This window comes from Vipera berus, assembly GCF_964194415.1.
Source record: "Vipera berus genome assembly, chromosome: 2".
NCBI classification, from domain to species: domain Eukaryota; kingdom Metazoa; phylum Chordata; class Lepidosauria; order Squamata; family Viperidae; genus Vipera; species Vipera berus.
The window spans coordinates 286,324,492-286,349,647 of NC_138203.1; the positions used below are offsets into that span (position 1 = coordinate 286,324,492).

The 25,156-nt window shown below is 40.2% G+C and overlaps 1 protein-coding gene across 1 annotated transcript in view; it reads left to right on the top strand.

The window, feature by feature from the left end:
* The window catches only part of LOC308661729 (zinc finger protein with KRAB and SCAN domains 7-like), a 375,370-nt gene that overhangs the window by 268,840 nt on the left and 81,374 nt on the right, over positions 1–25,156 (top strand). The gene's annotated exons all lie outside the window — the stretch shown is intronic.

The window sequence follows — 25,156 nt, forward strand, 5'->3', positions numbered from 1 at the left end:
GAATAGAATAGAATAGAATAGAATAGAATAGAATAGAATAGAATAGAATAGAATAGAATAGATAGATGATAGATAGATAGATAGATAGATAGATAGATAGATAGATAGATAGATAGATAGATAGATAGATAGATGAGAGAGAGAGAGATGTATGTATGAATAGAATAGAATAGGAGTAGAATAGAACAGAACAGAACAGAACAGAACAGAACAGAACAGAACAGAATAGAGATAAATCGATGGATGGATAGAATAGAGATAGATACATAGATATAGATAGATAGATAGATAGATAGATAGATAGATAGATAGATAGATAGATAGACAGAAAGACAGACAGACAGACAGACAGATAAAAAGCAATTAAAAATTTAAAACTATGCACATTAAAATTTTAAACTATGTAGAAAATCAGAACCAAGGAGATGGATGGGACAGGGATTAGGTCTTCTTACTCAATAAACAACCCCTTGTGGTGAGTGGTCCTTGCTCCCCCCCACCAGAATTCCTTAGCACATGGGTCCCCAACTCTCGGGTTGTGGACCATTACCAGGCTGTGGCCCCTTGGGAACTGGGCTACTGAAGTGGCAGGGGAGCATGCAAAGCTTCATTTGTACATGTGTGGGATTTATATTGGGTGTGTGTAACCATTTCCCCTTCACACACATTGCCAAAACCTCTGATGCTGCTGGTGCCAGTCCATGGAATTGAAAAGATTGTGGACCCCTGCCTTAGCAGATGCGAAGTGGGCTGGTTCCTCAGTGTAACTCCAACCCATACCATATAGGGAATTAAAGGAATAGCGAACACCTTGAATTGGACCCCGAAGCAAACTGATAACCAATGCAGCTTACATCACAGCGGTGTTGTATGTGCCACCCTAGAGCCCCCTCAAAAACTGTGCCCGCTGCTGCATTCTGCACCACCTATAGCTTCTGAATATCTTCAAGGGTAGCCCTGTGTAGAGTGTATTGCCGTAATCCAATTGAGAGATGATTGTGCGCAGGCCTCATGATTCCGATAAGGGTGTAACTGGCTCTTAACATGAAGTTGTGTAAAGAACCTCCTGGCCATGATTGTCACCTGCTCTTCAAGCAGGAGTCATGAGTCCAGGAGAACCCCAAGGTTCCACACCAAGTCTGTCTGGGATATTGCAACTCCATCCAGAACTAAAGATGGAGATCCTGAGGTCCCCTGCACCCACAGCTATTCCATCTTGACAGAATTCGACTGAAGCCTGTTGTCCTCCATCCAGATCAGACAGATGTCTCTCTAATTACAGATAGTCCTTGACTTACAACAGTTCATTTAGTGACTGTTTGAAGCTACAACAGCACTGAAAAAAATCAGAATCAGAATCAGAATAGAAGCTGGAAGGGACCTTGGAAGACTTCTAGTTCAGCCCCCTGCTCAGGCATGAGATCCTATACCATTTCAGACAAGTGATTGTCCAGTCTCTTCTTAAAAACCTCCAGTGATGAAGCACTCACAACATCTGAAGGCAACTTCTTTTTAAAAATAAAGTTGTTTTATTATTATTATTATTATTATTATTATTATTATTATTATTATTATTATTATTATTATTATTATTATTATTGATTTTTTTGTAAAAGAAAAAGGTGCCGGAACTCACACATCATACAACCCGCCTTGCCTACCGTACAATGTTCCATCCAAAAAAGGTGCCGGAACTCCGTTCTGAGCGTTCTATGAGAAAAAAAGCCCTGATTATTATTATTATTATTATTATTATTATTATTATTATTATTATTATTATTATTATTATTATTATTATTATTATTATTATTATTATTATTATTATTATTATTATTATTATTATTATTATTATTATTATTATTATTATTTAAACAGAGTTCAATAATAATTATTCAACAAAAAAGTGTTGCCTGAGTATCTTATTCACTAATGCAAATTAAATTCCTAATCCCTAAATCTTTTCTCTAACCATTGATAAAATAGGTCCCAAGTTTGAAAATATTCTGTTTCTTTTTCCCCCCTTTCAACCTTAAAGTAAGTCTGTCCATTTCCGCACAGTCTAATATTTTTTTGATTATTTCTTCTTCTGGTGGTATTTCTTTGTTCTTCCAATATTGCGCAAATATAATTCTTGCCGCTGTTATCACACATAAAATCCAATATGTACTTTGCTTATCAAGGTTTTCTGGCATTATACCTAGTAAAAAAAAATCAAGTTTATAGTCTATGTGTTTCTCTAATATTTTTTCTAACCAAGTGTGGATTATTGTTCAATCTCTTTGCTTTAACACATGTCCACCACATATGATAATAAGTACCTGGTTTGTGTTTACAATTCAAGATGACAAATCTTCCATGTTCAATTGTGCTGAGTTTCTCCCGGCTGAATCCTCATAAGGAGGGGGAGCCGGAGAAACTGAAAAGGCTTAATGAAAAAGAGAATCAGTGAAAAGTTCAGAGGGGTTAGAAGCATTAAGAGGAAAAGAAATGTCCCGGAGGCATGAGCTGCAAGCATAAAGTGAACAAAAGGTGCCCCTTGAGTGGGTCGGGGAGGCGGAGGAGAGAGATTTGGAGAAGGAGGAGGAGGGAAGGGGGGAGGGGGGGTTTAGAAATAGTAATGGCAACAAGCTCAGAGGCTTTTTCCTCTTTGTCGGGAGCAGAGACAGGCACAGCAGGGCAAAGAAAAGCAGAAGGAAGATTCTCCGGAGGCAGAGCAGAGGGGGGGACAGGCACAGCAATAAGAGGAAGTTTCTCTGATTTTTCATAGGGTGGGGGCGGCACGGATGAAGGCGGAAGATCAGAAGAGTGATCAAGAGGTTTAGAGGTAGAAGATGTCAGATCTAAAGGAGATGGCAAAAGTTTTAATGCTGCCATCACTGCTTGCCATGCGGACAAAATGTCAGCAGGTGCCCTGGGATGATTGTGAAGATATTTACCTAGCTTTTCCCAGGTTATAACAGACAAAGTGCCTGATTCCGGATAAGCCGGACAATTTTTGTTAATATATTGTAAAAGTTTTGTTAAAAGTCTCTTTCCTACAAGATGGACCATGGTGCCATTGTGTTTTTGAACAAAATTAGCCTTCTGCACTATATTAAAAAGTTCGTCCCTATGACCTGACGAAACTTTGAAAAGTGGAGAGCCCATTACTCACGAGTAAAAGCCTTCTCCGAGGTGCGTGAGAACAGGAGTGCAGGCAGTACACCCCTGGACAGGAGTCGTACTGTGGAGTTGAAGCCGCGATCCAACGGACGAGCCCCCAGTTGTTGCGCTGAGCGACCGGTCAGGGTTCTGGCCTCAACTCTTAGAGCCCCGTAACAGGGGTGAGAATTTAGAGGGACCCTCGCAAGGGTGAACACCTTGAATAGGGAAGGATTTAGCCCTTTGCCACCGACCCAGTGTGCCGGACGTTCCAACGGTCACACTTGGGAACTGCGATGGCGCAGAGACAGAATCCTAAGACAAACTGAGGCACCAACACAAGTTTATTCAAGGTGAGGGAGCACAGAGTGCCCGGGGTGGATGGTCTTGCCCCCGAACAGCTTTGCACACCCTCTTTTATTTAGCTGTTTCATTTGGGAGGGGGAAACACACTCATGAGGGAGGTCAAAGGAAAACATAACTCATTGTATACAACTGCTAATGAAGAGAGCAAAGGTCATCACAGGAAACAATAAAACATAGCTTATCATATTACAAATGCTAACAGAGAATACAAGGGTTGTCATCAGTCAGGAAGGCATATCTTAACTTGAAAGGCATGACTTGAAAGGCATGACTTGAAACATAACTTGAAACATAACTTGAAACATAACTTGAAACAAGGACAATTATAAAAGACAAGACTTGTTATAAATGAAGCAGGGGACAAAGGTTTATCACAGGAATGCAGACTTCATAATTATAATTGGGGAAAGGCAGAGGTTTTATCTTGAAGCAAGGACAATTATAAAAAACAAGTCTTGTTACATACAAGTGTAAAGAGATTTATCACTACAACTCAAGAATGCAAAACTGTATAACTTTTAATATAGAAATCAAAAGGGTCTTTTGGAGTCTGGGATAACTACACAATTCCAACATTTCTCTGACATGTTTTTAAACATTTTTGCTAATCTTGTTGGTGGCAAATGCCATCTATAAATCATTTTATATAAGTTTTTTTTTATTGAAGAGTTTTAAAATACAGTTTTCCTTTAAGAATCCCCCCTTCCCCCTCCCTCCTCCCCCTCCCTACCTCCCCCCTCCCCCCTTCCCCCCCGACTTCCCAGAGCTAAATACAAGGTATATATATAAAAAGCAATCATAAACAATCATATGCTAACAATTATAAACTCTAAAATCCATCACTCTCTAGCTTATATAAGATGAAACAAATAATAATAATATTGAATATGTATATAAAAAAACTAAGATAATAAAAGAAAAAAACAACGAAAGAAGACTTATTCAAATGCTACATAAAACTTCTTAACCCTATACTTGTTCTGGATAAAATCAATCCATTTTCTCCATTCCATAATATAGCGTTCTTGCGAATGATCTTTCAAATAGGCCGAAATCTTCGCCATCTCTGCCAGGTCGGAAACCTTTAAAGTCCACTCCTCTATGGTCGGCAGTTCCTCTTTCTTCCAGTATTGGCCTATCAAAAGTCTTGCCGCCGTAATTAAATTCAACATCAACTTGGTGTCCACAACTGTGGCATCTGTAATTATTCCCAACAAAAAAAATTGCGGACAAAACTTTAACCTCTGTTTAAAAATCTTCTGCATATTCCACCAGACTTTTATCCAAAAAGCCTTAACCTTTTTACAAGTCCACCATATGTTAAAATATGTTGCATCTTCATCACCGCACCTCCAACATTTAGGCTGATAATTCGGATACATACTTGCAAGCTTTTTGGGATCTAAATGCCATCTATAAAACATTTTGTAAAAATTCTCTCTTAAATTTTGAGCTTGTGTAAATTTTACGTTCCTCACCCATATCTTTTCCCACGTGTCCATTGTGATGACTTCCTGGATATTTTGGGCCCATTTTATCATACAATCCTTAACAAGCTCTGTTTCTGAGTCAATCTCTATCAATGCAAGATATATCCGTTTGATATGTGCTGGTCCCTGATTCCTAATTTGCTTTATCAAATTTTCATCAGTCATTGTAAATCCATTTTTCTGGTCTTCTTTCCACCTGGCCCGTAACTGAGTATATTGAAACCAATTTTGAACAACCTTCTCTTCTCGCAAGAGGCTATATGATTTCAAACACCAAACATTTCTTTCCAAACTGAGAATCTCCTTGTACGTAGTCAAATCATGTTTGAAGCCAGCATGTATATTTTCTATTGCGTGTTTTGGAATTGCCCACAATGGTATCTTGCAACTTAACTTATGTCTGTACTTCTTCCAAACTCTCAGCAATGCCTGTCTTAAAATATGCACCCTAAACACGTTGTCTACCTTCTTATCATACAACAAATATGCATGCCAGCCAAACAACAAATCGTGGCCCTCAAGATTTAATAACCTCCCTTGCGTCAAATTAATCCAGTCACTTATTCCTACTAATGCAGCAGCTTCATAATATAATTTAAAATTAGGCAATTTAAGGCCACCTCTCTCACGAGTATCCTGCATAATCTTAAGTTTAACTCGTGGTTTTTTCCCTGCCCACACAAATTTATTGATACCTCGCTGCCATTCCTCCAGATTAGAATCTTTCTTAAGAATCGGTATCATTTGAAATAAAAATAAAAATTTAGGCAGGACATTCATTTTTACTGCTGCAATCCGTCCCAACAAAGACAATTGCAATTTTTTCCAACTCTCCAATTCTTTTTGAATTTTCCCCCATAATTTTTCATAATTATTTTTATATAGCTTTGTATTAGAGGGCGACAAAATCACCCCCAAATATTTAACCCTTTTAACAATCTCAAATCCAGTTAATCCTTCTAAAAGGGCCTTTTGCGATGTTGTCATATTTTTGGCCAAAATTTTTGTTTTTTGTACATTAACCTTAAATCCAGAAACCTTCCCATATTGTGTTATTATCTCCATCAGGTCCACAACAGAGTTCTCTGGCTGGGTCACTGTAACAACCAGATCGTCTGCGAATGCTCTCAATCTGTAGTCCTGATCTCCAATTTGAATCCCCTTAATTTTTTCCGAATTCCGAATTTTAACCAATAATATCTCTAATGTTAACACAAATAACAAGGGCGATAACGGACACCCTTGCCTTGTGCCCTTCTCAATATTACATGCTTCTGTCAAACTATTATTAACTATAATTCGGGCAGTTTGTTTTTGATATAATGCCCTAATCGGTTGTAAAAAATTTTCCCCAAAATCCATTTTATCTAAAACTTTCAACAAAAATTTCCAATTCAATTGATCAAAAGCTTTTTCAGCATCTAAAAAAATTAGCACCGCAGCAATCTGGTTGTTCCTTTCCAAAAACTCTAACACATCAACTATATGCCTCACATTATTTTTCATTTGCCTACCACTAATAAACCCTGTTTGATCCCCATGAATCACCTGTTGCAGAACCCTCATCAGTCTATTAGCCAAAACCTTAGCAAATATCTTGTAATCTGTGTTTAAAAGCGATATCGGTCTATAATTTTTAACTTGAGTAACATCTTGGTCTTCCTTCGGAATCAAAGAGATAAAAGCTGTTCTCCAAGACGGTGGCACCTTTCCCCCCCTCTGGATTGTCTGGAACAGTTCCTTTAACGGTTTTATCATTTCTAATTGTAAATTTTTATAATAGGCCGCAGTCAAGCCATCCGTACCTGGTGCTTTATCCGCCTTCAATTCCTTAATTGCTATAAAAATTTCTTCTTCTGTGATCAATTGGTTAATCCCTTCTTTTTGTACTTGCGTAAGAACCGGGATGCTAGCATTTTCCAAATATATATCAATGTCCTTTTCATTAATTTTCTCCTTAGCATATAGTTTAGAATAAAAATCCACAAAAGCGTCCTTAATAAGGTCCTGTTGAAACACAACCCTTCCTTTATGCTCAATCTTGTCTATATTAGAAGCCCTTTGTTTTTTCCTCAATCTATAAGCTAACCATCTGCCTGGTTTGTTAGCGTTACAAAAAGTGTTATGCCTGGCAAACCGCAGATTGGTTGCCACTTGGTCAGCCATTAATTTATCAAATTGTCCTCTTAACAATTTAATAGCCTCCTTAGTCTTCACATCCTCTGAATTCAAAATCAAAGCCTTTTCTTTTTCCTTTATTTCATTCTCCAATTCTTTCCTCCTAGCTTCCACAGCACGTCTATGTTTGTTGTTCATATATATCAACACCCCTCTCATGTATGCCTTGCTAGCATCCCACACCATGTCCATAGAAGTACCTTTGTTCATATTAGTTTCAAAAAAATCCTTCATCTGCTGTTTGCATTCTTCCACATTTCTCTGATTTCTAAACAAATTCTCATTTACGCGCCACGAGCGCCTGTCTCTTTTCTCCTTATCAATCTCTAACCACACTGGACTATGATCAGAAATAGTTCTTGCACAAATCTTCACCTTTTTAGTCCTCAAAAAAAAGTCATTAGTCACCAAAATAAAATCAATCCTCGAAAAAGATTTATGTCTATCAGAATAAAAAGTATAATCCTTTTCCTGCAGGTGTCTCTCGCGCCAGATATCTCGCAATTCCAAGTCATCCTTCATTTCAAAAAAAGATTTAGGCAGTCTAGCATGACTTGGAATGCGCTTAAAAGCTCCAGCCTTATCCATCTGTACATCCATAACACCATTCCAGTCCCCCATAAAAATAAAAGATTTATAATCCAACTGGGTAAGCTTTGTATAAAGTAAACTAAAAAAGTCAGCCTGTTGTTGTTGTTGATTAGGAGCATACAGTCCAACTAGAAGCGTCTTTTTGCCTTCTAACAACAAGTCTATCAGTACGTATCTTCCATGCTTTTCTGCTTCAATTAAATCCGCTGTTATGGCACTTTTAATATAAACAACCACTCCATTTTTCTTATTCATTGCAGAGGCAACAAAATGCGTACCCAGTCTTGAGTTCAATAAAAACTTTTGGTCCATAGCCCTAATATGCGTTTCTTGCAAACATATAACATCTATCTTAAATTGTTTTAAATATTGAAAAACCTTCTTTCTCTTCTGTGGTGAATTTAGTCCATTAACGTTCCAAGTCAAAAATTTAGTTGCCATGCATATCCTCCCAAAGCTCTTGAAGCACTGCTTTGATAGGACTATCTTCTTTAGGCCATGCTCCTCCCACTGCTTGGCTATGAGTACGTTGTGAAGATTCTGAAGACTTTTGCTGATCTTGTTCTTTTATTTTCTTTGCTCTTTTTAAAGCAGCACGCGTTACCCTTTGCTCTCTAGGATCATCCAGAGAGGTTGTAGCTTGATCTCCTCCAGCACCATTTTCCTCAGTTACATCCTCTTGATGTTCTCCTTCTCCTTCTCCCGATCCCTTTGCAGCTTCCAGAAGTGTTAATGGGGTTGCTTTTAAAACAGTATTGTAGAAATCACGCGCTTGCTTCACAGTAATCAGCCGGTACCTTTTGCCTTCATACATCACCATCAGCCCGTCTGGAATCTCCCATCTGAACCTTATATCTCGTTGCTTGAGCTCTTGCACCAGAAATGTAAAATCCTTCCTTCTCCTCAAAATCTTTGGAGGGATCTCTTTTAAAACCAAAACTTCTTGATCAGCAATCACAACTTTAGCATCATAAGCAGCTTGTATAACTTCATCTCTGATTTCTCTTTTTGTGAAGTAAACCACCACATCTCTAGGCAACTTTCTCTGTCTGGCAATCCATGAGTTTACACGGAACACTTTATCCATAGCTGCTCTTATTTCAGATGCTGGCTGATTCAATACCACTTCAAAAGCCTCAGAAACCAGCTGCTTTAAATCTTCCTTAATGTTCTCTTTTAAACCTCTGATTCTAACAGCAAACTGCATCTGGTAATATTGGGCAAGGCTTAACTCCCTTTCCATTTTGTCTCTTAAATTTTCATTCTCCCGTACTTTAACTTCTAATATTTCATTCTTTTGAGTCAAATCATCCAATTTTTCATCTAAATCTTCCACACATTCCGCCACTTTATGCACTGAAGACAAAATGTCTACCTTCATCACGCTGAGCTTCTGTTCCATCCTCTCTTCCATTCTCTCCTCCAATTTCTCCAATTTCTCCTCCATCTGTGCAAATTTATCAGCCATTGATTGATTAATTGATTCCAAAAGTTTATCCAGAGCATCTCGTAAGTCCTTCGGTGTCAATACATCAGGAGGATGCAACGCCTGTAATGATGATTGTTGCACCGGAGAAGATCCACCACTCCGTAGAGTTTTAGGGGGAGGTTTAGTCGCCATCTTTAACTTTTCAATTGTGACGCACTTTCACCAAAAGTTTAAAAAGTCCATCAAGCTAGAGAGTATAATAAAATAATCCTCTTCACCTTTTCCTCTTGTACCGCTCTGCCTGCTCCTTTAATCCATAGTCCTTTCTTCAGGCAGGGGTGGTCGCAGACGCCTGGCTCTGCTCCAAGAAATCCGGAGCAGAGACGCCAGCCAGCTGGGAGCAACCCAGGCTTCGGGGGAGTTCAATCCTTCAGCCGCCCAAGCTCCAAGCTCAGGCGGCCCCGGAGAACTCTACCCATACTTGGGGCCTCACCCCCTCCTCTTCTCCCGAGGAGGGGGCTTCAAATTCGCCCGAACAGCTGATCGGCGCTGTTTCGGGCGAAAAAACAACAGCTGAGCCGCGGGCAGCCCGGGAAGGCTGTCTCCGTCGCCGCGGAGCCACCGGAAGTCCCTTTATATAAGTTTTCTTTGTATGAAGCTTACATTGTCAATTTATACAGTAGTTTCTTTCCCACAAACCTTGCCACTTTTCTAAGTCTATATTATATAAAAAATTCTTTGCCCATACTATCATTGTCTCTTTTACTTGTTCATCTTCCATTTTGAAATTTAATAAGAAATTGTCCATTTTTTAATTAACTTTTCATCAGAAGTTGATAATGTCTGATCAAACGTAGTCTATTCTTTGTAAAATCCATACTGTTTAATATCTCTATCATATCATATCTGACTGGATGGTGGGGACTGGAAGGATTTACTATTCAGAAGGATGCATTACTTGGGTGACTCAGACAACATAGATAAGCCTCCAGGTGGCATCAATGACTCTCTAAAAGAATGCAAATGACCAGCTGTCTTCAAGGAGTACAAATCCTTCTATTCTCCACCATCCATTCAGACCTGAAGAAGCTTCTTGGATGAGAAGCAAAAGGTCTTCAAAGAAAAGGCTCCACACATACCTGCACTGCTCAGGTGACCCTGAGGAGACAGGTAAACCTCCAAATGGCCTCAAAGACTCTCTAAAAGAATGCAAATGACCAGCTGTCTGTAATAAGTATAAATCCTGGTGGTGGGGGAGAGGTTATGGTTCTGTGCAAATGGTTTATGGACCAGTTTGCAAGCATAGGTGGATAGAAAAATGGACCACCTAAGCATTCTTGGGGATAGAACTGTTGGAATTGTAAACACAAACCAGGTACTTATTATCATATGTGGTGGACATGTGTTAAAGCAAAGAGATTGGACAATAATCCACACTTGGTTAGAAAAAATATTAGAGAAACACATAGACTATAAACCTGATTTTTTGTTTACTAGGTATAATGCCAGAAAACCTTGATAAGCAAAGTACATATTGGATTTTATGTGTGATAACAGCAGCAAGAATTATATTTGCGCAATATTGGAAGAACGAAGAAATACCACCAGAAGAAGAAATAATCAATAAAATATTAGACTGTGCAGAAATGGACAGACTTACTTTAAGGTTGATGACTCCGGACACCAGGGTTCAGCATCCCAACTCTTTATTGATGTAGCACAGACTGGGCAAACAAAGGGGCAACTGCCCCACTTATATACCTAGCCAGGTATACTTGGAACCAATCACATTATCTGGATTTCCCGCCAAAGACTACCCTGCCAATCCGGACAGGGCACCCTGCCACCTGGTGGTGTCAGTGGCTTATATCTGTGTAACATCCCCTATGTACATAACAGAAAGTCTCTGTTTATTTGGCAGCCAGAAACTTCAGTGACAGCAGCATGTTTCTGGGGTGGCTGATCAAATGGGATGAGAGTGGGCGGGTTTTTATACATTCTTTGGAGCTTTGTATTTGACATGCCTGTTCCTGTGTAAGAAAATGTCCTTTAATATTTTAATGGGTGTTGCCAGATTCCTATGGTGTCATGTAGGGGTCATGGCTGGGTCTTCAGGCAAGAGAGGAAATGCAAATCCTAGATGTTTTGTTTGACTGAGCTAATCTTGTCAGTTTGGTCTCCTTGTCTATTGTGTTGCTTACTTAGGGTTTCTGGCTGTTGTTTGTTTATGAATAGTGTGGCCCAGCTTTCTGAAGGAATGCAAAATTTCCATTCTTAAAGACTAGCCTCTTCAAGCTTCTGCTTGAGGCTGTTTTCCTATAGCAGGAAGACTGGGACTGCTTTCTGGCTTTGTTAAGATATTTCTTCTCCTCTCCTTTCAGGGAAATATTCCATCCTGCCTCTTTTAATATCCTGTGGAATAATTTTATTCTGGGAAGGAGGGGCCTTCCCACATTGTCTAATTTCCCAATTCCATGTCCTTAAGGCTTTATGAAAGGCCAAGAGGGTGAAGGCCTGCCAAACGTCAGAGAGCAATATATCTCACAAGAAAGTCCAGATGCCTCCTGAAAAAGCATCTTTGGGAGAGCTATGACCTGGATGACTGAGAATCTCCACGGACATTAAAAACTATGGTTGGTTACGATTGCTGCTCCCTCCCCATAGCCACATAATCACATTTCAGGTGCTTGGCAAGTGGCTTGAATCAGCTGCAGTGATTTACAATTTGCAACAGAAAACAGCAAAAATGCCCATTGGATATTGCTGGATTTTCCTAACAACATGTTGCCTTGTTTTATGGCCATCACAAAACTTATTGTAAAATTTAATCTGGGCATGTGGTCCCTCAATTTATGACCACAATGACTTACAGCCAAAATTCTGATTGTAAGTAAAATACTACCGATAAATACTTTTTACAGATGTCAATGTACATATAAATACAGTAAATAACTGGATAAATGGAAATTTCTACTTTACACTCCCCATCTGGTGCATACGTCAGAGCAGTGTATGAATAGAAAAAAAATGTAAACAGTGTTATGTTTCAGGTTTATATCTCAAGTCTATAAGAGCAGCAGATGATCAGAGAATCAAAATTTGCATGGGGTTTCATTAATCAACTTTAATGTGATGGAATGAATAGCTACAATAAACAATCCTGGAAAGTGAATAAGCAAAATTCCTGCCCTTCCTGCAGAAATTCATAATGGCAAATTGAAAATGAGTTGTTTCAACCCTTTTCCAAAAATAAGGAAAATTGAAGACTTATTTTTCTCAAATAAGTCAGTGCTGAAATATTGATCTGGTCTTCATGAGTGATGTTTTGAAACAAGCTCCTTTGTTTTCCAGCCTTGGTGATTTCCTCTATTCTTTTGGTTTCAGCTCCCATGAAATGGTCTGCAAAAATAGTCCTGCCTTTGCTGCCCAATATCTTCTCCAAATGGAGTAGACTTTGCTGAGTTTGGGAAGAGCAACCCTTTCAAGTTTTCAGTCCACAAAGCTGGAATGGTAACTTCAGTATGGTCCCCCTGAAGCTTCAATGGGGGAAAAAAGCAGCAGCTAAAATGGCTTGCTGAGGGTGAAGCAATTATTCCTTTTAGCACGCTGTAAATTAAATCTACTTCTCCTCATTCACAACTATAATGACTATCTAGCAGAAATTAAATTATTAAATTAACACATAACAAGGAATAAGCCCACTGCAGTTATTTAATCTTTGCTTTCAAGCCAACATCAGTTTTTGCCGTTAGCTGCTCCTTTGTATTCAGGTCTGGCCTTAAAATGATAATGTAGCACTTGGGGATGAAAATGCAGCCCAATAGGCCAGCACTGAAGGACAAGATGGAGAAGACCTGCACAGCCACCATGTATTTCCCTTTGGTGCTCAGATAGGTGGGCACAAAGGAGATCCAGACGCTGCAGAAGACCAGCATGCTGAAGGTGATCAGCTTGGCTTCGTTGAAGGCTGCAGGAAGGTTCCTGGCTAGGAAAGCCACCACAAAGCAGACAGCAGCTTGGAAGCCCATGTAACTAAGGGCAGTGTAAAACATGGCAACAGAGCCTTCATTGCATTGCAGGATGATCTCTCCAGTCTGGGACTGCAAATCAGACTCAGGAAATGGAGGAGAGGTTCCCAGCCAGAATGTGCAGATGCCCATTTGGATGCCAGAACAAAAAATAATAATGGAGTTTGCCAAGCTCTTCCCCAGCCACCTCCTTGCCTTGCTCCCTGGCTTTGTTGCCAAGAAGGCCAGCACCACTGTGACTGTTTTGGCCAAAACAGAAGAGATGGCAACTGAGAAGATGATGCTAAAGATGGTTTGTCGAAGAAGGCAAGTGGTAGTCCTTGGCTGACCAATGAAAAAGAAAGAGGACAAAAAAGAAAACATGAGGGAAACGAGGAGGACAAAGGAGAGGTCCTGATTGTTGGCTTTGACCAAAGGAGTTTCCAGGAATTTAATGAAGATGATTAATACCAGGGCTGTGATTAAGCAGAAGAAGAGGGCAAGGGTTGTCAGGATGATCCCCAGATAGTCTTTGTAGGACAGGAAGGTTTGAATCTTGGGGAGACATTGATTTTGGGCCTTATTTGGATGCTGATCATCGGGACACTTGCTGCAATGATCTGCATCTGAAAGGAAAACATGAGTGTAGCATATAGCATGATGAATGCCTTCCTTCTGGAATGAATATTGTATTATGCTATTTTCCATCTGTGAGTTCTGATGATTGAAACCCAGACAGATCATCCACTAAGAATTCCTCCTTGTTTGAGAGGCAACTGGACTTTCTTGTTTTTCTTTGAAGATGTTCCACTTCTTATCTAAGAAGCTTCTTCATCTCAGAGCTGAAGAAACTTCTTAGGTGAAAAGCAGAATGTCTTCAAAGAAAAACAAGAAAGTCCAGATGCCTAGTTGAAAAAGCATGTTTGGGACAACTATGACTTGGATGACTGAGAATCTCCATACACAGATTGCCCCATAGTTATGTTTCCCCCCCACCCCATTCAATCATACTCAATTCTTGGAGACTACCTGAACAAGAATCTGAAATTTTCTTGGCAAGTCTTTTCAGAAGTAATTTTCCGTTGCGTCTCTCCTAGAGCTGAGAGAGTGAATCTGGATCAAGATCACCCAGCTGGCTTTGTGTTTAAGGGGGAACTATAATTCATGGACACCCACTTTCTAGCTTGATGACTTAACTATTACATCAAACTGGGAACACCAAACTAGCATTCTGTCTCATAAAAACAGTTTATTTATTCATTTTGGAACTATGAAATATGAAGCCCTCTAAAATAAACTTTGATTACGGTATATAGAAAGTTGTGGAACTTTTGAAAAATTGCTGCTGTTCTTACAGTTAACAATGTGGTTCAGAAAAGTCCAGAAAAGGTAAGGAAGAAGGGTGTGTGTGCTTTCTGAACAGTCACTAGGGAGATTTTGCCCTGTAGCAAGGGAACCTTTTCCCTGTAGCTAGGGAACATTTGTTAACAAGCGCTCCGGATAGCTTGTGTATCCAGCCAATGGAAAACTAGAACAATGTTAAGTGCGGGGAAAAGGGGTATAAAAATCTGTTGCATGGTTTGATCTGGGTCCACCTCATATGCACCTGTATTTGTGTTGGAAACGACTAGCATGCATGTGCGGGGGAACCTTTACCTTTACCTTTAATAAACTTTTGCTAATTTTTGTTACTGGATTGCTTTATTGCTTACCTATTTCTAACAGAAAAAAATCCAACAGTCTGGGAGTACAAGGTTTTTAGTTCTTCCTTCAGATCCCAGTCCAGTAATAGAGGTCCTACTGTTCTTATCTGGTAACTGGAGCAGGGTAGATGTGTAGTACAAATGGGCTTTCTGTAGAGTAGGATCTTGCTTGTGGACCTCCATCCTGTAACCAGTCACCCTGTCTATTTGCTTCATGACTCATTCACTGACATTTGGGTTCAAACTCTGCACTTTCAACTAGTTTAAAAGGACCTAAGGAAGTATTTTCAGATATTGTGGCCATATTGATTTTCTTATGTCAACTTCCTGGTGAAATGTTTATTCTGATCATTGTAAATCCATTTCCTCTTGACATTTTTCAATGGAACAATAGGATAGAATTCTTACATTGTAAATCTTTTGGAGCACACATTTCAGATGTTAATTACTTATTGCAGCAATTCCGTGTTTCAGAATGCATCTTAATGGTTCCCGGCCCAGTTCACAAAACCCAGCTCTTTCTTCAGCAGACACCTACCTTCCTGAGTTGAGATAGTCCCTTCTGCACACAAAGAACAGCCATAACAGCAAAGTGGCTTTCCCTCCAATACTATTTTGGCTTCTCCAGGACGACATCTTCCAGTACACCTGGAATGATGAAATCTCTAGCAACAACAAAAATGCATTACCACCACATGTGAGATGCTGTCCATGAAAATGAGCTCTTGAGAAGAGAAAGATTCAGTAGGTTGGCAAGCTATTTTTCTTCTGGATTTTTTGTAGGATGGTTCTTGTAATTTCTCTGGCAGGACACTCAATATATTGTTAACTATCATCTTTGTACATAAAATAGTTCTTATTGCTTATCTATTTGATATGTAATCTGCATTTCCTCCAGAACCTCAGGATGGTGAACACAGCTTTCCCTCCCTACCCTTTAGTGATTTTTCATTGTTTTTGTTGTCATTTTCTCCAGTTCTTAGGTATTTTTCTTCTGTTTGTTCTTTTTAGGTCATTCAGTGGAGTGTTTTTCTTTCTTGTCTCTTACCTTTCCCTATGTAGCTCTGTATGAAACTGTCCAGAATAGCATCACGGTGAGATAAGCAGCAAATAAATTTAACAAATAGATTTTTTCCCCTCTAACTATATTTATCGAATACATACTATACACAATAGTAATATAGTTATATTGCTATTTGCTTTAAATATAATCCTGGATAGATAGATAGATAGATAGATAGATAGATAGATAGATAGATAGATAGATAGATAGATAGATAGATAGATAGATAGATAGATAGATAGATAGATAGAGATAGATAGATAGATAGATAGATAGATAGATAGATAGATAGATATAGAGGTGATAGACAAATATAACATAGATATAGATATAGATATATGACCTTCTGTCTCTTGAGAAACCTATATGCGGGTCAAGAAGCAACAGTGAGAACTGGACACGGAACCACTGATTGGTTCAAAATTGGGAAAGGAGTCCGGCAAGGCTGTATACTGTCGCCCTGCCTATTTAACTTATATGCAGAGCACATCATGAGAAAGGCAGGGCTAGATGAATCAAAAGTTGGAATTAAGATTGCCGGAAGAAATATCAACAACCTAAGATACGCAGATGATACCACTCTAATGGCAGAAAGTGAAGAAGAACTAAAGAGCCTCTTGTTGCGGGTGAAGAAGGAGAGTGCAAAACTTTGGTTGAAACTTAACATTAAGAAAACCAAGATCATGGCATCTGGCCCTCTCAATTCCTGGCAAATAGATGGGGAAGAAATGGAGGTAGTGACAGATTTTGTTTTCCTGGGCTCCAAGATCACTGCAGATGGGGACTGTAGCCAAGAAATTAAAAGACGCTTGCTCCTGGGGAGGAAAGCCATGGCAAATCTAGACAGCACACTAAAAAGCAGAGACATCACCCTGTCAACAAAAGTGCGTATAGTCAAGGCTATGGTCTTCCCAGTTGCAATGTATGGCAGTGAAAGTTGGACCATAAGAAAGGCTGAGCGCCAAAGAATTGAGGCCTTTGAACTATGGTGCTGGAGAAGACTCCTGCGAGTCCCTTGGACCGCAAGGCGATCAAACCGGTCAGTCCTAGAGGAGATCAATCCTGACTGCTCTTTAGAAGGCCAGATCCTGAAGCTAAAACTCAAATACTTTGGCCACCTAATGAGAAGGAAGGACTCACTGGAGAAGAGCCTAATGCTGGGAAAGATCGAGGGCAATAGAAGAAGGGGACGACAGAGAATGAGGTGGCTGGATGGAGTCACTGAAGCAGTAGGCGTGAGCTTAAATGGACTCCAGAAGATGGTAGAAGACAGGAAGGCCTGGAGGAATGTTGTCCATAGGGTCGCGATGGGTCGGACACGACTTCGCAGCTAACAACAACAACAACAACATATGACCTTCTAGTATTTTTGAACTTTAACAAATTAAAAAAAAAATTTGAATTTCACCCAAATGAGATCAATGGATTGTACCTACCTCATTAAAATGCCTGGACCATTTGTCCTGATCCAGGATAAAATCAGTCTCTGAGGAGCCCCAATGTCTCTGTATCTCTCCAAATTTTGTGGCATGGGTAGAGTCATTGGAGAAGGTCTCCCATTTCATAATATCAAAACTGGCACTCAGCTCCCCTTTCTCATCCAAATACACTCCTACCAGAGAGGAGTTGTAGAACTGGCTGTTTCCCAGGAAAGAGTGAAGCTAACAAGAAGAAAAAAACCCCAACCATGTTCAGAGAACAGGAAACAGAGTCTAATAATTCCATCTGCTTATAAAATCTTCAGCCTAATAGAAAGCACAATCTTAGAATTGGTTTTTCTAATGGTTTTTATTATTACTTGTTTATTTTCAATTGTTTCTTATTCACAACTTTAATTGTGTGAACCACCCAGAGATAGGTGTGCAAGAACAGCTAAGGTGATTAAATGCCTGGAGACTAAAACACATGAAGAAACATTGCAGGATGTGCGTTTGGTTAGTCTAGAGCAGGGGTGTCAAACTCAATTCCATTGAGGGCCACATCAGCATTTACCCATGGGGGGGCTGGGTGGGTGTGGCCAGGGTGGGCGTGGTCTACTGGGTGGGCATGGCTGGAGTCTGTGTGGCCGACTGCGTGGGCATGGCATCGTTCACGTCACGGGTGTCTATGGGGGCCTGGGCAGGAGTGGGACAGATATGAGGGTCTTTGGCAGAAGGAGATGGGACTGGGGCAAGTGCCAAGGCATGGTCCATTGGAAGAGCCTCACTGTTCCTCTCAGGCCATGGGGGGGCTGGACGGTGGCATGGAGATCAAATGCCCAGCCCCACCCTCAAGCACTCGCAGCACTAAGCCCAGCCCCACTTCCCCAAGGGGGTGCCCAACTGCACTTACCTCTTCCTCAAGGCAGCTGCTGTTGTGCTCGCTCTCCTTAGCCAGGTTGCTCATGATGGGTTCGAGGGCAAAGTCAAGAGGGAGGCCCACTCCCTCTCCATGTGAAGAGACCTGGCTTTGTATCTAAAGCTTTCTTAGCAATAGGATGTGAGACCCCCCCAGGATAGGCCAGGAGGAGGGGGCAAGGGGATGGTGAAAGGGCAGCAGGGAAGGACTAAGGCAGGACTTCCCTCAGACCCTCCCTCTCCTCCTTCCTTCCTTCCTTCCTTCCTTCCTTCCTTCCTTCCTTCCTTCCTTCCTTCCTTCCTTCCTTCGAGTGGTAGGAAAATATTTGAGATGAGGCAGGGAGAAAAACAGGCAAGAAATGCAGCTGGGAAGTGTCGCCCTTTATGAGGAATGAAGAAATGCACCATTGCCTGGAAGTGGCCAGCACATGCCCCTCGCCTACTTCACATATCCGGCTTGGTGGGCTCTGGGGGAGGGGATGCCATGAGAACCATGAGTCAATGTTACCTGCGCAGTGCTGCCCAGCCCCTAGCCTGCCTGGTTTTGGCAGGCAGTGGGGCGGTCTCCTCACAGTGCCAAGAGGCTGAGCTGGGTGGCATGAATCTGAAGAGAAGCGCAACGCTGCCCAGCCCCTAGGCTGCCTGAAGTAGGGAGGGCCATGTGCTGGCCACTTCCAGGCAATGGTGCATTTCTTCATTCCTCACAAAGGGTGATAGCTCCCCAGCGTGCACCCAGGGGGCGGGGCCGACGCAGTAGGGGCTGGTCCCTTGCTGTTTCCAGATGGCCTTGTGGAGCTAAGACTGAATGCGTTTCAGCATAGATGGCCACCACAAAATTGTACATTGGCTCCCAGCTGGCCTGGACAAGGCAGTAGGGTCATTCCTTCACTGTTTCAAGGATGGCTTCGTGGGGCACATGAAACCATTTCGCGGGCCAGATCCGGCCCCCAGGCCTTGTGTTTGACATGTCTGGTCTAGAGAAAAGAAGGACTGAGGGGACATGATAGTAGTACTCCAGTGTTTGAGAGGTTGCCACTAAGAGGAGGGGGTCAATTTATTTGCCAAAGCACCAGAGGGCAAGATAAGAAACAATGGATAGAAACTAATCAAGGAGAGAAGCAACCTGGAATTAAGGAGCAACTTTCTAACAGCGAGGACAATTAACCAATGGAACAGCTTGCTTCCAGACATTGTAAGTGCTCCATCACTGGAGATTTTTAAGAAGAGACTGGACAGTCAGTTGTCTGAAATGGTATAGGGTCTCCTGTTTGAGTTGGGGGTTGGGCTAGAAGACCTCCAAGGTCCCTTCCAGCTCTGTTCTGATTCTTGATTCTAAAGTGTTCTGGGACTGTAGAATTCAAACAGACAAGCACCTGCCACATAACACCCCAGACTTAACAATTGCTATTTCCCCCAAATCCTTCTTTTCCATTGTTCCGGTATCCTCTTTTTTGTAAAACAGATTTTTTTTTCTCCATGTTGTGCTCTTTCCTTTAAACCAGAGGTCCCCAACCTTTTGGGCATCAGGGACCAGTTCCATGGAGGGAAGTTTTTCCATGGACTGGAGGGTGCGTGGTTTTGTGTGCTGCCTGCATCTCGCAGATGGCGCTTTGCTTGTTTGTGTGGCCCAGTTGCTGACATGCCATGACCTGGTACCAGTCCATGGAATGGGGGTTGGGGACTCCTACTTTAAATCTTTCCCTTGATATTGGAAGCTTCCCCACTTCCTTCAAGTGGAGACATAGTGGGCAATTCCTCTCTTTCGCATTCATTATTTGAGGAAGGGTAGAACTACAACACTTAATCTTACAACACAAGCAGTTCAGCAAATGCATTAGTGCAAAGGTGACATTCCTCCCAATTGTTTAGTCACAGAACTTTCTGTACATTGAACATTAGGCAGGACAAAAAGATTCTGGAGGGGAAGAAACATCGGTAGGATGGATCGGTCCAAATGTGGTCTTGAGGACAAGAAGACACATCCCAGAAACTGAACATTTTGCAAGAAATTACAAAATGGATTTGTTTGAAACCTCCTAAAACTTAATGTTTATGGAGATTCTCAAGGTTGTCCCAAGGTGCTTTTTCATGAGGCAACTGGACTTTCTTGTTTTTCCTTTGAAGACATTTTAAGTCTCATCCAAGATGCTTCTTCAGCTCTGACTGGATGGTGGGGAATGGAAGGATTTATATTCCTTGCTGGCAGCTGGTGATTTGCATTCTTTTAGAGCAGGGTTGTCAAACTTGCAACATCACGTGACATGTCACAATACTTTTTTTCCATTGCTGGCAATGGGCTGGGCATGGTTTCGCTATGACACATCTGGCCTGTAGGCCAGCAGTTTGACACCCCTGTTTTATAGAGTTGTTGAGGCCACCTGGAGATTTATCTCTGTCATCAGGGTCACCTGATTAGTGCAAAGGGGTCTGGAGCCTTCTTTGAACTATTGAAAGGACCATGTTATTGACTGGAGATAGCTGATGTCATACTCCTCCCCCTCTGTTGAGAGTGGGCTGTTCAGTTTTGACATGAATGGTCTCTTTGATCCCTCTTTCAAACCAGCAGTTCTCTGTGTCCAAAATGTGAACTGTGCTGCCTTCAAAAGAGTGGCCCTCATTTCCAAGAAGGCTCTTTACACATTTGCACTCCTCAGGTGGCCTCAACGATTCTCTAAAAGAATGCAAATGACCAGCTGTCTGCAAGGAGTATAAACCCTTCCATTCCCCACCATCCAGTCAAAGCTGAAGAAGCTTCTTGGATGACAAGCGAAATGTCTTCAAAGAAAAACAAGAAAGTCCAGTTGCCTCCTGAAAAAGCACTTAACCCACCACAACATGTCAACTGTTCTCAGCTCTTGGATGGCAGCTCAAGAAAGCAAGATGACCTCCCAGGAAAAAAAATCTCTACCTGCCATGCTGTGATACTATGGGATCTGAGCCCATCTTCACCTCCAGGTCTTATCCTTTGGGTTCTCCAAGACAGGGCCCTATCAATGGTCCTTGCCACAGCCTGCACAAGACTGGAAATGCGATAGCTGTCCATGGAAAAGATTTTGTCCACAAACTCTTCACTTAGGACTTCCAGCATCTCCTGCTTCTTGCACCTTCTCCTCCATTTTACTGACAAGGCGGGCTTTGAAAGCAAGCATTCAAAGGCTGCCAATCCAAACCTGTTCATGGTATCATAAAAAGTTTGAAAATTGTCATTATTCACCTTTTTCTTCTGATGACATACGAAAGAGAAAAAGCCATGGATCTGCTTGTCAGCGAAAATGTCATAAGCGAAATTCAAGGTGAGGTCCCACAAAGCTGTTGTGATCCAGATTTTCCCCACAATGGGGATTCTATAAAGCTTCGAGACCATGAGCTGCAAAGTTTTTATGATGGGGTAAAAGAAACGCACCTCTGCATAGTAAATGAAGACAGTGACATTGTTCCACATGAATAGCGTTTCAAGGGGTAATAATGGGATTGCCACCTGAAGTCCTTGGATCTTCAATGAGAAGGCAACACAAATCTCATTCCTGGTTAAGATTGGACTCATAGTCCTCATGAACCTTTCTCCACCATCTGTGTCTGGAGCAACAAGAGTGACCCAGTTCCACCCAAAGTGCTGGAGTAACTTGGCAATCATGTGATACAGATATTCCTCTTTGGGGACCATCCGATAGACAAATGGGAACTGAATTTTATCACTCAGAGCTTCAGAAACAAAACCGTAGCTGACCTAAGAAGGAGCAGAAATAAAGGATTTCATAAACAAATGAGGATGCAGGTGAAAGAAAGAGACAAGAAGGCCCAAAGTGGGGAGATTCAAATATTGGCAGCTTGGGAGTCCCACAGTGAAAGCTGCCTCATTTTGGAGATAGAGAGAAGGAGATGCAACTGGAATGAAGGGATAGGTTGCAGTTTTCAAAAGAGAAAGAAAGAGAAAGAGAGAAAGTAAGAGAAGGACTGGTTCACAGACCAGACCAAAGCGAGCACACCAAACAGTATTGTTTAGAACTTACTCGTTTCTTCTTTCTCAGTTTAACAAATATTCTGTAGAAAAAAGAATGAAAGTATTGGATAGATGGGAAGATTGGGGTTCCAGAATACATCATGTTGAAAAAACTGAAGTTACAGAATGATGATGTTAAAAAATGAAGAGGAATAGAATTATAGAATAGGAAAGTACAGATCAGGACAGAATAGAATAGAATCAGAGTTGGAAGGGACCTTGGAAGTCTTCTAGTCCAACCCCCTGCTCAGGCAGGGAACCGCATACCATTTCAGACAAATGGTTGTCCAAACAATTCTTATTTTTTTTTATAAAGGTTTTATTGATTTTTTTACAATAACAACCTTAGTGCCTAGAGTACAGCATGCTGTCTTGGTTCATAATTTTTTTGGGAAAAATATACAATCAATAATAGTTAATTAACAGTCAATAATAATTTCTATATTTCCATAATTCGTATATTAATTAATAATATATTTCCTTGATCTTCTCTTCTCCCAATAGTATTCTCCTTCTTCCAAATTGAACAAATTTTTGATATTTGTTATTTTAATTATTTAATTATATTTTAATTATTTAATTATTATTTGATTTTTGATTTTTGATATTTTCCATATATAAATGATTTAGTATAAACATTTTCTTCTATTTATACCAACAATAATAGAATATATATATATATAGCATTTTTTTCTTATTAACTTATGTTATTTTCATAAATCTTGTTTAAGATTTAATTTCTCCTTAATATTCAAATAATTGTTATCAATCATAATTTTCTCAGTAATTGACATCTAAATATCTAAATTTTCCATTTAAATACATCATCCCAGTATTTTCATATTTCATATATTATAGAAATACTATACTACTTATCTCTCATAATATCTACCTATAACATCTTTTCTAATCAATTTATATTTCACTTCTATTTGTAAAAGTTGATTTGTTAAATCACTATATATCCTTTTTTCAAAGTTCTTATTAAGCCTATTTACCCCTCAATATTTTAATCATTCCTTAATCCTAAATCTTTTCAAACTTAATTTATCTTTAAAATTCAAACTTTTCATTCACTTTCATCATCCCAGTATTTTTACATTTTGTATCTTATAAAAAATACCATATTCCTGATATCTTTTATTCCACATTATAAAGCCCCTTTATAGTTATTTGTTTATTTAGCCATATTCAAACAAGTGTCTGCTTGTGTAATATTCCATCGGTAGGGCAAGTCAAGTCTCCTGAGCCCATCTCTGGCCTTCTTCCTTTGCCAAATAGTTTTCCAAATTAATATTTTTGACTTGTAAAGCAGTTCTTGTATTTTTGTAGTTGTTGTTGGGAGTGGAAAATATATAATATGTAAGATGTATGCTTATTGTCTCCCAAACAATGATTCTTCTGGCAGTGTCCATTTTGTTAAGTCTTCTGTCTTCTCAGGTTTATTTTGATGTTCTAATGCATAAGGTATCTTTTCCATGTTTATTGTTGTATCCAAATCTTGTAAGTTTTTTCTTGTTTGTATTAAGGTATAATTCCCTTCATTTGTGGCTTTGCCAACTAAATCATTTTTTCTAGTTTACGTTCTGTTATCTGATTTATTTGTTCATTCTTTACCATCATTCTCTGGATGTTTTTGATTGTAAATTTAAGTTAGAAGTGTATTCATTTATGTTATCAAAGTTGTGTTTAATCTCCTCGTGGTTTAAAGCTATTGTGATTTGTATCTGTCATAGCATTGCATAAATTTCCTCTTGGAAAGTATTTGTCTCCTCTTGGAATGTTGCTTCTAGAGGTCTTTGATCTATCAGGTGAGTCTTTCAGGAGTAGGTATTAAGTGTGGTTTTCTATCATTTTTTGATGAACATGTCATATCCATGTTGTCTCCCCCTTTCAAGTAATGCGTCATAAGTGCCATAATTAGCCTTGTCAAGCTGACCAAAACTCAAAATCCAAACAGTCCAATTTTGTATAGTTCTTGTCTTTATATATAATTCTTATAATCCACTGTATTTTCAATTGTCAAGGTTTCAGTAAAATCAATGTTTTATAACAATTTTTTCTTTCAGGGATCAATTGTCAACCAGTCAGAATTGTAGTTCAATATACTTAACCACCTTAAATCCATCCTGTAGTTTCCCCTCTCAAAGATTAGTCATAGATCAAAGTTTTTCTTTTTCTGTAAACAATTTATAAATTTACACCACAATCAAAGTATTTCTTTTCCTTTGGACACTTTCCAATCTTATAGCTGGTCCAGTGTACAATCTCTTCTTTGTTCCCCAGCAACTATCTTCTTAAAGGTTATTAGAGTTCATGGGAACAGATTTTTCTTTGTTTCTGGGGGTTGTCTTTAATGTGTTATGTTCTAATTGTCCACTGTTGTTGTTGTTAGCAGCGAAGTCATGTCCGACCCATCGCAACCCCATGGACAATGTTCCTCCAGGCCTTCCTGTCCTCTACCATCTTCTGGAGTCCATTTAAGGTCATGCCTACTGCTTCAGTGACTCCATCCAGCCACCTCATTCTCTGTCATCCCCTTCTTCTATTGCCCTCAATCTTTCCCAGCATTAGGCTCTTCGCCAGTGAGTCCTTCCTTCTCATTAGGTGGCCAAAGTATTTGAGTTTCAACTTCAGGATGTGACCTTCTAAAGAGCAGTCAGGATTGATCTCCTCTAGGACTGACCGGTTTGATCGCCTTGCAGTCCAAGGGACTTGCAGGAGTCTTCTCCAGCATCATAGTTCAAAGGCCTCAATTCTTTGGCGCTCAGCCTTTCTTATGGTCCAACTTTCACTGACATACTATGGGAAAACCATAGCCTTGATTGTACGCATTTTTGGTTACAGGGTGA